The sequence below is a fragment of the Mastacembelus armatus genome, chromosome 13 (assembly GCF_900324485.2).
Source record: "Mastacembelus armatus chromosome 13, fMasArm1.2, whole genome shotgun sequence".
Classification (NCBI taxonomy): Eukaryota; Metazoa; Chordata; class Actinopteri; order Synbranchiformes; family Mastacembelidae; genus Mastacembelus; species Mastacembelus armatus.
The window spans coordinates 1,836,375-1,848,523 of NC_046645.1; the positions used below are offsets into that span (position 1 = coordinate 1,836,375).

Here is a 12,149-nt window from a genome sequence, read left to right on the forward strand (position 1 = left end):
TCAAGTGAATTAAACATTAGGATGAATGTGTATGAGGTGTATCTGGGGATATGTCATTGAGTTAAGGTAGTAATTTAACAGATGATAACATCTGGAATTGGGGAGGGAGCAAACAAACTTTTGCTTCGTAGAAAAAGCAGTCACTTTTCACAGGCTTTACCGTCAAGCTCACTCTTTTTTTCTCCATGTTTGTATTATGCAAATTCAATGTCCCACAGTCCTTTCATTTAAATTTGGCCACACAGCTTAAGCTTGGGTAGTCTACAGAGTGTGGCAGCTAAAGCTATAATCAACATCGTGCTCCCTTAGGCATGAGAAAGCATACCCAGGAGAAGGCAATAAATGGATTTATTTTAGGAACCAGAATGTAGAATCTTAGTTAGGGCCAGACATGCTAAGTGCTTTGTCCCTTATGCATCACCCCTCTGGCAGTATTTCCTTCCTAATTAAAAAAAGAAGAAGGTGCAGGAGGAAAACGGTGTAGTCAGTGTGCCTAACAGAGGTGGGAGGAGCCTGGGTCTGGTGATGTATCTTTCTCTCTAAAAAGTTTGGGCTATGAGTCTCACTTTGCCGACACTGCAGGTTGTGCTGATGCAAGGAGCTTTTGTCTTGAGATTAATGAAAAACGTTTGGCTCTTTGGCATTTTGGATCCCACACAAAGCTTAAAAACAGCCTCTGACCAGCGAAAGGTTTATGTGGTGCACCACTGAGAACATTCTGCTCACCTGGGGAAGTAATTTTCTCAACCTACACTTTCTATTGCATTTTTACCAGAACAACAAATAAATACCAAAGTAAAGCTCAGCAATATTTCACACTATTTTCTATTATTATGTTTGTCTCAGTGTTTCTTGTGTTGGCAAATGTAATTTCAGTCCTCAAAATGAATCCCATTAGCCTAAATGCTTAATGTTGAGATTTTTTTTCTTTCCACTATGTGTGTGCTTCTGTTTCTATGTGTTGCATTTTCCAGGATGTGGATACTCATAACAACAATTAGGGTAATGTATGGTCTATGTTCGGAGAAGACTGGCATGGCTGTTATTATCTTGAAGAGTGATTCACAGAGCCTGGAGAAAATTACATGTCCCGATTGCCGGTCTGGTCAGTGTCAGGTGACTTACAAACAGTCTGTCTTTTTGTGTTGTGGGAACACAAGGTAACACGTCTAAACTTATGGCAAACCAAGAGGATTCTGGGTGGATAGAGCCTCAGAAGCTTACTTCATAATTGCAACTGTTGAGACAGACACTTGTCCTTATCTACTGTGGTGCAACTGATGAAATGTTAGAATATCGGGGTAAGTTGTAAGCATCTATCTTATAGTGGGGCTAACAATAACAATATTCAAGATTACCATGAACCTTCAGGCACAGTTAAATAAAAAGCGAATCCCAGGCAGCCTTTGAGACAGAGTGTTATAAGAGGTAACCTCTTCCACTGTATGTGATTCTCTGCTCCAGAGGAAATGTGCCGCTGGCCACATGGAATTCCTTCAGACCGATCTCTGTTGCGAATTACACTGCAATGGTGTCTCAAAACCCATTCTCCATCCCTGTGCATCTGCTCTCTCATGGGGTAGGAACCTAAAGGAAGAGGTAACTACCACCAACACGTTGCCCTCTCCTCCATCATTATCAACATCCATCTTATATCTCTCACATCTCACAGCCTCGCTGTAAATCAGAACTCATAGAAAACACACACATCACCGTAAAAACACTCTTTTTTCCCCCCTGCATGGTGCCTGCTCAGCCAACAGTGCATAATGCCTGTGCCATGCATGACTGGACCAATGCCAGGGCGATGACAATGTTTTCTCCTTATTCCAGAAAAAGAAACTTTCCGACATCTTAGTTTTGCTCCTATGTGCCCCATGCTGATCTGGTACATCCCTAATCACTGATTTTATCTCAGGAGGTATCAGGGTCTGAAGTGGTGATACAGCCCTGTTAATGCCAAGCCAAGAGAAAGACCAACCAAACCTCTTAGCAGATGCTCAGGAAGAGAGTTAAAGTTCCATGTTAAATGATCTTTATATTTTTATTTGAATCATGTGCAAATATATTTGTTTCAGGAAATGTGTCTGTAAATGTTGTAACCAAATGTATCTGAAAACAAGCAAAACTACACCAGAAAGCAGATGGAGTTATTTTGTCAGCAGGATGTGCATTTCTCAAAGAAAGTAACATTCTAAGACTAACCATGAAATGAAATTACTGCTGCAGTGTAGACCTGCAGCAGTATTTACTTATCCCAATGTAGCCAATCAGGAACAATTTATCTCCTCATATCCCCAGTGGATTTTGCACTAATTTGTTTGCTGGGGAGGAGCAAGAGGAAGCAAAAAAGCTCTTTTTTCTCCTCTTCTCCATATTAATATTTTGATTGGTATAACCTCCCATTGATGTGATGTGACACTTGTGACTCTGGATGAGAAGCCAGACTAAAAGGGGGAATAGAAGAGGAGGTCAGAGAGACAGATTTTGTTCTACAACTGCTAGTGTGAGTGTGCATGTGTGTACTAACATGCACTACATATACATTAGCATACACGTGTATATATCTACTGGACCTTTAACTGCACATTTATTTGGCTGCATGTGTGATGAAGAAGAGGACTTCTCCTGTATGGTTTAATGAGCAGACGACTTCAGCCCTGAGTGAGGTCTCTGGGAGCAAACACACATCCAGAGTATTGAGAGAATGTCCTGTTCTCTTCCCATATACTAGATAGAGCATGCATACCTAATTATGCATGTGTGCAAGCACTTTAACAGGCACGGTACATGCACTCACATACACACTACCTGTACTGTGATTGTGCATACCCAGCAGATTCCTAAGCACACACGTGCACGAACACTTGAGTTAGAGACTAATGCTGCCCTAAGCAATGTGCCGCCGACTCCTCAGTACAACCTTCAAGTCCCAATGTCCTTCATCTCTGAAACGTCCCTTATTGCAGTCTTGTTCATTTCCCACTTACTGTAGGAAGTCACATCTGCATGAGTAAGAATATAACAGAAAAATGGTGAAGGGTACTCCCCCTCTTTCTGGGCAGATCCAAATCGAATAGCTAATGTACTGTATAGTCGTATTCATATGTTATTAAATACATGTATCACAAATGCATAACATGTTAATGCTATTTATTAACATGTGTATTTAAGTTACAATCACAATCATGATCCCCCAGCTCCCCTTTACAGTAGGTCATCTCAACTGGTATAAGCACAAATGCTACAGAGAGAAGAACACAGTAAATTAAAGATAGTCAAAGGGTTCCTGTGCTGTAATTGGCTGACTGTTGTTGTAATGTCACTGGGTTTTAACAGGAATTAGTTTTAATGTCATTGTGTCTGACACCTGAATGTCACTGGTGTTTAATTGGCCTGGTTCTGAAATGGCAGATTCATTTGTGACTGGGAGCTAAGAATGAATGGGAGGGGAGTTTACATAAAGTTTCTGGGGTTTCATTTTATCCTGCATAGTTACAGTTTTGGGACCAAGCTACGTTACAGTAGTAAAAGTGTTTGAACATATGCCATCGCAAATAGACCAGTCCCTACTGTAAATGGGCTGCTCCACTGCGGCATTGTTTTCTTACTGCCAGTAAGTTTATACGATGAAGTGTGAAAGAAAGTGCACAGAATGTAAAAGTTTAGTTTTCAGTGCCAAACATCACACATTAATGCCTACTGCAGGGCCACTAATGTACCTCAAAGTTCTGTATTAATAGACCCCTAGCACTTCAGTGGTGCAATACAAATAATGATGTATAGAGCAAAATAAATCATAGGACTTATTATGCAATTGAACTGGTAATGCAGTCAATGGAAACAAATGCAGTAGCCTTGTATGTAAGCTGGGAGCAAACAATGCAAAGGTCAGAGGTCAAACCAGTCACAGCTGCTCTAAAGTCCATGGCTGATGGGCTCCAGAGACACATGGAGACTAATAAGACACACACACTATCTGTCTCATGCTGTCTCAAGCTTGAATGCACACACAGTACAAATCCTTGCAAAGCCAAAAAGGACATCAGTGACGTTATAGACCACAAAAAGAACCTGGTGAGGCCTATAGAACTAAGCATTACATGACCGCCATGTTTCCAAGACTGAATTAATCCTCACAATGTTAACTGGATCAGTGAGGGCTATGTATTAGATGTCTATTGTTATGTTACCACATTATTCCTGCAATCCATTTGGCCCCTATTCTATTCATACACACAAGGCCATACACCAACTGTGTCACTTCATTGGACAAAAAAATAAATGAAAAAATAAAAAAAACTCCTTGCCGGGCTATTTTTCCCATTTGACCACAATGACATCAATGTGTGCAATGGGTGGATCCACTTGTGCCAGACTATTGGCCTCAAAAGAGCCTCTTGACCACAGCAGTGCTTAAAGCACACTGCAGTGAAGTGGTTATTTGCTCACACATGGTAGGATAAGCAGTAAGATCCTCCTTTTCATAATGTGATTCATTTAAAGACAAAGCTGTATTGTGCTGTGACAGTTTCTGTGATCTTCACATTGGGTTAGCTGTGAATTCAAAGCCTAGTGTGCTCATCACAACCCATTAGCACTCTGGAAAACCCATGACATGCAATAAATGTGTCATTGACAAGCAGCTAACGATCCTTCTGGCTCAGGAAAACATTCAAGTTTCCAAACCTCAACTTTATTTTGCCAGTCACTCTGAGGAAACTGCATATCCACTGTCAGTGGTTAGAGTTTTGAAATGCAACAGGAATCTGAGGAGGGAGCCAAATAGGAATGTGTTGTGCAAATGTCACTGGGATGGAAAAAAAAATTAGATGAGGTTTCCATTTCAGGAAATAAAATGAGTTGTTTTTGTATACAGAACCTAGTGTCTCTGAGGAAACACTCAAATAAACACCTGAAGAACAAACATAAGAAAAAAAAAAAAAATTGTGTGTGTGTGTGTGTGTGAGAAATACAAGCCTCATGCCTCTGTGTGTGTACGTGTATCTGGATGTGCAGGTTTTTTTTTTTTTCCCTTTCTCTCCATTCAGTGTGGTTCAGACAGAATATGTTCCAGTAAGGGTGAATCTTCCTGTGACTATACATGGCAATCAGGTAAGTCTGGGATAAGAATAGCCTGCTCACCAAGCGGCTCCTGCGAGTTAACACAGCACTTTGACTAAAGCACACAGAGAGAATACTGAACTGCAGCCAGGGCGAACACGCTCACATATATACGATTGCATGAACACCCTCAAATACAGGAGAATACAAGGACAAAACACAAAGCTGGTCTATTGCGCACACACATACACTCACACAAACAAACAAACACACTAAATCCACCCGCACACTCATCCTGGTTGACCCTGTGGTCTATGAGCAACAGTGCAGACATTCCTCATTCTGGCTCAGCCTGAGTTTTGTTTGGATAGGCTGAGAGAGAGCAGACCCTTTGGTCCCTATGGCTGCATGGCACATGTCAGCCTGCTGCTGGGCAGACACACACACATGCACGCACACGCACACACACACACACACACACACACACACACACACACACACACACACACACACATAAACTCCCAAACCAAAAAACTATTGCGCATGCAGAAGCACACACAGTGGTAAGTAAATTTACTCAAACACCCACAGATAAATGTGCACATACAAACACTCGCACAAACACACACTGGCCAGTCATCTAGCCTTATAGAGGCATGGTGGTGACCCATTGCCTTTCATGGGAGCTGACTTCCTGACACCCTGGGCTCTGTGTTCTCTGCAGCCCACGTTTTTCACAGTGGGAAAAGAGAGATGGAGAGAGAGAAGGACTGGGAGAGGAAAATGGAGCAACATAAAAAAATCTTGAGTAAGGATGGAGGAAGAGAGTATAGGTGAAGGTACGTGTGAAGATGGGAGAGCAGATAAGATAAGATAAACTTTATTGTTCCCCAAAGGGAAATTCAGGTAATCTTGTAGTAACAAAGTTAAGTAATAAACACTAAGTAGTATAAATAGTCAACAACAGTTCAATTCATGTTCATTATTTATCTGCCACTGGCTGAGGTGTTACATGTTCTGACAGCAGTGGGGACGGAGGGTCTCCTATATCATTTAGTCCTTCAGAGCAGTGAGGTGAGTCGTCCACTGCACCTCTGCCCTTTTTTAAGGAGTAGGTCTGTGTTCAGTGACCAGTCCGACTTATTGTCCAGATACAGGCTGGCACTACTTTAATGTCTGCATCACACATGTTGACGAGAAGAGGGGAGGCTTAGACCATGAAAATGCCACAACAATTTCCTTTGATTTAGAGGTGTTCAGTAGGAGGCAGTTTCTGTGACTCCAGTCACTGAAGGTTTTATTTCTGAGGCATATTTTAGAGGCATGAAGAGATGAAAGAATGAAGGAACACAAAGCAGGAGATAGAGTGGATGAAGTGTGCTCTCGTACTGTTTAGGTTTTAGTCATTTGGCACCAGCTTCTTCCCCTCACAAAGCCTCTGTTCCCAGACTCCAAAACACCTGAGAGACTCCCACAGATCCAAGCCAGGTGGGGTTGGCTGGAATGTGACAGCAGTGTGCATTCAACTTCTCAACAGCTAAAGTAAAGATATTTGATGTTATCCTTTTACAGATGAGCACAGACACTGGTTATGGTGTAGGGAAGAACAATAGTGAGACATGACATTGCTGGAGTACACACCGAACCTAGAACTTTAAATATCTTGCCAAATTCATCCCTACTATATAAACATGATATAGTTTATTGTAAAAGATTAGAATAACTTGACAGTGCATACCTGAGAAGGAAAATGGCAAAGCTCAAACTAATATATATCTCAAATAAAAATGCATTTTAAGCAGAAGTATCATGTTACCAACAAGAGTGACCTGGTATTTTGGTTTCTAAAGGAGTACCATATTTTCTGGACTATAAGTCACACTTTTTTTTACTCCTTTGGCTTGTACTGCGACTTATATGTAATTTTATCGAGTAGTCACTAGCGTTAGATGGCACTCTTGACTTAAATGAAGATAAACTTTAACTCCAAGTGTAACACAAGAGAAAATGCCACCCAAAAGAGTCATACTGTGACTTTAAAGTGCAGGTAATAAAGTCTGTAGCTGGAACACGGTTTGGAGTGAGTGTCGGCATTCAGGCAACCTGAGAGAGGAGGAGACGCTGTTTCATCAGCCTCCCCCACCCCAACGTTGGCTAATGTTACTTGACACAGATAAATTCATTTCATAATGCACTTCTGCTTGTTGTAATGCCTAGCCTATGTTCTTCATAAGCTAATTTAGGCTATAATTAGTATAATTAGAAATTCGACTAATACACCGAAGTGAAAGGATATATGTTTTTTTTTTTCTGTTCAACAAGGCTGTTTTTGCCAAAAGCGACTTATATTCTGTAAAATATGGAAGAAGAAAATTCGAGGGAAGAAAGTTCAAAGAAGCGTCCCAGTGGTACACTGAAATGTTATCAGCTAAAGTAGGTTAGCTTAATCAGACAAAAAGGTCTACCTGAGAGGCAAAAGGGCCATAGTCCATTATTGGTACACACCTTTTTGACTATGGAAAGTGTAATTCACATCATTACCTGCTGAAACCCAACATTCTTGGGCTTTCGATACCAGTAAACAAAAGCAGAATCCATGGAGCAGCTAAAGAGCCAAAGAAACTGACACTGTGACATATTAAAGATTTACAGTAGGTGGTAGCACTTAAATGGGTAAACGTTTTAGATTTGGCTCAAATTCTAACATAATCTGATATTTCTGGTTGGGAACTGTTGAATTGTTTCCAATGTTAATGTGACTGGCAGATTGTATCTCAGCTATTACCCCTGTGATTATTATGTCTATTATTGTGTGTGGAATAATTGCCATCTGATTTGGCTACGCTTCTGATCTACCACAGTTGATTTTTACAACTCTAATCTTTCTGTGTTGTTCTTGGATTATTTTTATAGGATATGATCCTGTTTCTAAAATGGAACAGCAAGTTGGGCTGAAATTTCTTTACTCAACTAAATTCTTCACATGAAGTGCAACTTCAAATACAAACAGCCTAAAAGCAGAAGTACAATCTTTGAATCCTGCTCTCTCTGGAAAGGCTGGCATGTTTTGCTCCCATGAGTTTCTGTTCTCAGACAGTTCTCAGGTGTCCTTAGAGATCATTTGAAAAACATGAAGGAAAGACCTATGAGTATTTGAAAAGCATGTGAGGAAGCAGAGGCCATCAATAAAACATCACTTTCAGCTCACTGCTTTGGATGTATGTTAGATAAATCAAACAGCACACATTTGACAGAAAAGTTGTAGATATGTATTAATAGGAAGAAGCACAAGGACAAGAAACTTGTGAATTTCCTTTAGTACTTCCTGTAATATTGATTATGAATTTACACCTTAATGACTCAAGCATAAAGTCAGACAGCCATGAAAAAGCCTGCAATGATAGGAAACTAAAAGCTTTTACTTGGAGATATATAGATCAATCACCTATAGGCAAGTGTATTAAAGAAATAGTGTTATGTGTGTGTATACCAACAACTCCTCTTAAGCAGAGCAGCTGTGTACTATGTATAGACTTAATTTTTAAATATAGCATCTTAGAAAAACAGGCCTACTGGTCTTTAAATCTTTTTTATGGGTTTTCAGATTCTGGCTTAATGAAATTCACTCAAATGGGTTATGTTAAGCTTCACTTCAAATAAACAGTTGAAAAAGCTTTCCTGCTCTGTGAAGATAAATTTACACTTATAACCAAGTGTTGTGTCCTAAACAGAACAGCAATTTGCAGCCCACTTATGCATGAGATGCTAATATCACAGCAGCATTTCTCCACTCTTCTGTTACAAATGGTGTTTCGGTGGCACATCCCTGCCTTTCCTGCTCCAACAGGAGGTTCTGGTTGACTGAACAGTAAGACACTAGTCTCCAGCATGACTCATGGGAGTCATAACCGACTAATTATAAATGAATGAGCTGGGCTGAGGCTACAGTACATACACTCTGTGCACAGCACGACGGGCACATGTTTTTTTTAAACCAAGGAGCAGGACATTCACAGTCTAGAATATTGATTTTAGGTTAAGACATCATTATGAGACTTAAGAGCATTGCAGGAGCAGCCGGGTGGTTGTTTATGGCCATTTTCTAAATGACTCCACCTTAGGTGCTCACCCTGGAGAAGGAAAAACAAAACATTGAGAATCGAAGGTAGGTGGTGGCCAAAGAATCGCATTTGTATGATGCATGACAGTGAGGCAACTGGGTGTGGGATGATGTACCATGGTGCAGGTGAGTCACTGTATACTGTCTCAGCCAGGCAGCTTTTTACTGATACACTAACTGCTCTGAAGTCTTTGGAGAAGAACAAGAGTTGGTTAGTGCATCATCAAGGAGACAGTGCTGTAGTAGCCTTGAACACATGCCAATGTCCTCCTCTGTCAATGCCATAAGCCAATACACACTGATAGGAATTTAAGGTCATATTTCAGGGATACAGAATTTCCATTAAAAAAGCACCCCCTTGCTTGTGCTGCAGGCCTTGCATGTGCCAGCTATATACTACATACTCCCCCTTGCTGGTGGAGCCCTCCAGGAAAATAATGCATGTTCCCATCAGTCATGCTACACTGCAGTTCTCCACAACCCCCTCTGCTTCCATGCAACCTCCATCCCAATCCATCACTCTTGAGTATGGTGGCACTGTTTGGGGGCTCTCTCTAAAGGAACGAGGGGGAAACAAAGGAGAAGTCAAAAAGTGAGCAAAACAGAAAGGCAATGAGTCGTAGAGGCAAAGTCAAGAAGACAGAAGGGAGATAGGGCAGGATGTTCTCAGTAGGAAGGCGTGGTGCATGGCAGACTGCAGGAGGCCACTCCCATACTGTTTCTGCAAAAGCTCTTTGCTGCTCTGTGGTACTACATTTTATAGTTTGCTTGAAAATGGAGTTGAAGCAGAGTTTTGCTTTTAATTTTCATCAAGCCTTCCCCCACTGTCTTCAATATCTGCTGTTTTCTCATGAGCAAACATCTCTCTCTGATGTCCCCCCTTTCGCTGTTGCACTTCATCTCTCGCTTTCTTGTTTTTCCCTTTCTGCAGTCATTTCTCCTCATGACTCTACATTTGTGTTTCTCTGGTTTTCTCTTTTCCTCGCTTTTCCTTTTCTTGTCTTCCATTAACCTAGCCTCTCCCCCTCTCTTTTTCTCTCTCAGTGCTTTTATCTATCCTCTGTTTCCACTGTCTCATTAGCTGACAGCTACAGCACTACTCCTATGAGAGGACCAGATGAAACCCAGAGTATGGTGACCTTCGTTTCATGGTGAGGACACTATCAGTGACAAGCTATCAGCTGCAATGTTGTCTAAGGTGCACACACACATACACACACATGCACATGCATGCACGTACAAAGACCTACAGTATATACTAAAAGGCCATACAAAGCCATCATGAGCGACCGCCCTCACACACACACACACATGCACAGAAACACAGCTTATTCTGGCATATCAGACAGCAGCCTTCAACCTTTAAGCTGCTATTCACCAAGGCTAAAGAGGTGACACATCTAGCAGGAAGAAATGACAAGCAATCACGCCCCCCCCCATTTTTCATTCCCTCACATGATCTGAAGAATAGGGGGTGGGGGTGGTAGTTGTGAGCCCTGGAGCCTGCTGGGGCCAGAGTCCTTGAGTTGCATGCACACGTAACTGGAAAACACAACACACACTTGAGCTCCCTGCAGTAAATAATGCCCATCAACCTGTGTTTTAATCAGCTTCAGGGGCGCATGGCTGCTCCCTGTCATGCCATGAGGCCATTCTTCATCGTCTCAGTGGGGTGGTCAAAGCATGGCTGTATAGACCTGGAAGGTCAGTGATCAAGCCCTCTGGTTGACCCATAGGCATAGTAGTGACAAGTAAGCAAAATGCTACACCATAAACCCTGGATGAAATAATCATGCGTCAAGAGGACTAACAACCCTGAGGCCAGATATTTGCAAGATGGATGTGTGCAATGGACATAGACCTTCACTCAGTCTCTCTTCTTTGTTGGATTAGTTGCAAGCAGTCAAAGTACGATTGGTTAAAGTTGTAAAATAGGTTGATTCTGCACTTTGAGACAGAAGGAATAATCAGGATCATTTGGGAGTCTCTGCTGAGATGATTGCAATGATCCACCGGATGCCAGTACAGTAAGAAGTGAGTGCTGCAGTCAAGACAGTGATTACTAATTGCCTTGATTGGCTTCCATCTTTCCATTCCCAGAATTCAGATAACGTTCTTTATTTTATAAGGGTGTGCTCCAACAATACCATACCCTTGTAATAAAATACACTACTATCATAACTTTAGGCATATGGCTTTGATTTCTTTTTAGAGAGAAAACAATCCTTGGGCATTCTTAAGAAAATCATGATTTGGAAAGAAAAGGAAAAATACATAGAAAGGGGAAAAATATCAAGAGAAAAGAAGTTAAACAGTTAAATATATGACAGTGAGAAATAAATGTGTTTGGATTAGGGGGTTGGGGCTGAAGCTGGGGAAAAGGAGAGCTGGGACTAAGACGAAGTTACACACACACATATTGTGCCAAGGAGACAGCCACCTTGACTGTGCCAAGCTTTTGCTTTTTCACATCTTGCAGCATGCTGCAAGAGCCACCCTTGCCATATTCCTTGCATGTCCACAAACATCTGGCACCCAATCCATCTGACCAATCCCAGCCCATCAGTGACTGAGAAACCAAATTCTTTCAGCCCCTGGGGTTCTCATTTAGTGTTTCCAAAGGCTTTCACAAAGTCACACGCTCATGGATTTTTCCTCCTTCCTTCAAACGTACCAGCTAAGTGAAAGTCTCAACTTTTCCTCTCTAACAACATTAAATCCACTCAAACTAAATATAAAAGTTTCGTTATGACATTAAGTGCTTAAAGAATTTTATTTTATCGTTTCATTTTGTTACACTGCATTGAATTCTAATATACCGTGTATATGTTTGCTTCATGTGAATTCATGATTTGTAACAACTTAAAAAATTACTATTATACCTAAAGGAAATGATTAATGCTGATGTGGAAGAGCTGTAATAATAATATTAACAATAATAAAAGAAGTACAAAAAAAAAATCCC

At 41.1% G+C, this 12,149-nt stretch overlaps 1 protein-coding gene across 2 annotated transcripts in view; it reads right to left on the minus strand.

The window, feature by feature from the left end:
- The window catches only part of clmpb (CXADR like membrane protein b), a 59,008-nt gene that overhangs the window by 25,301 nt on the left and 21,558 nt on the right, over nt 1–12,149 (minus strand). The gene's annotated exons all lie outside the window — the stretch shown is intronic.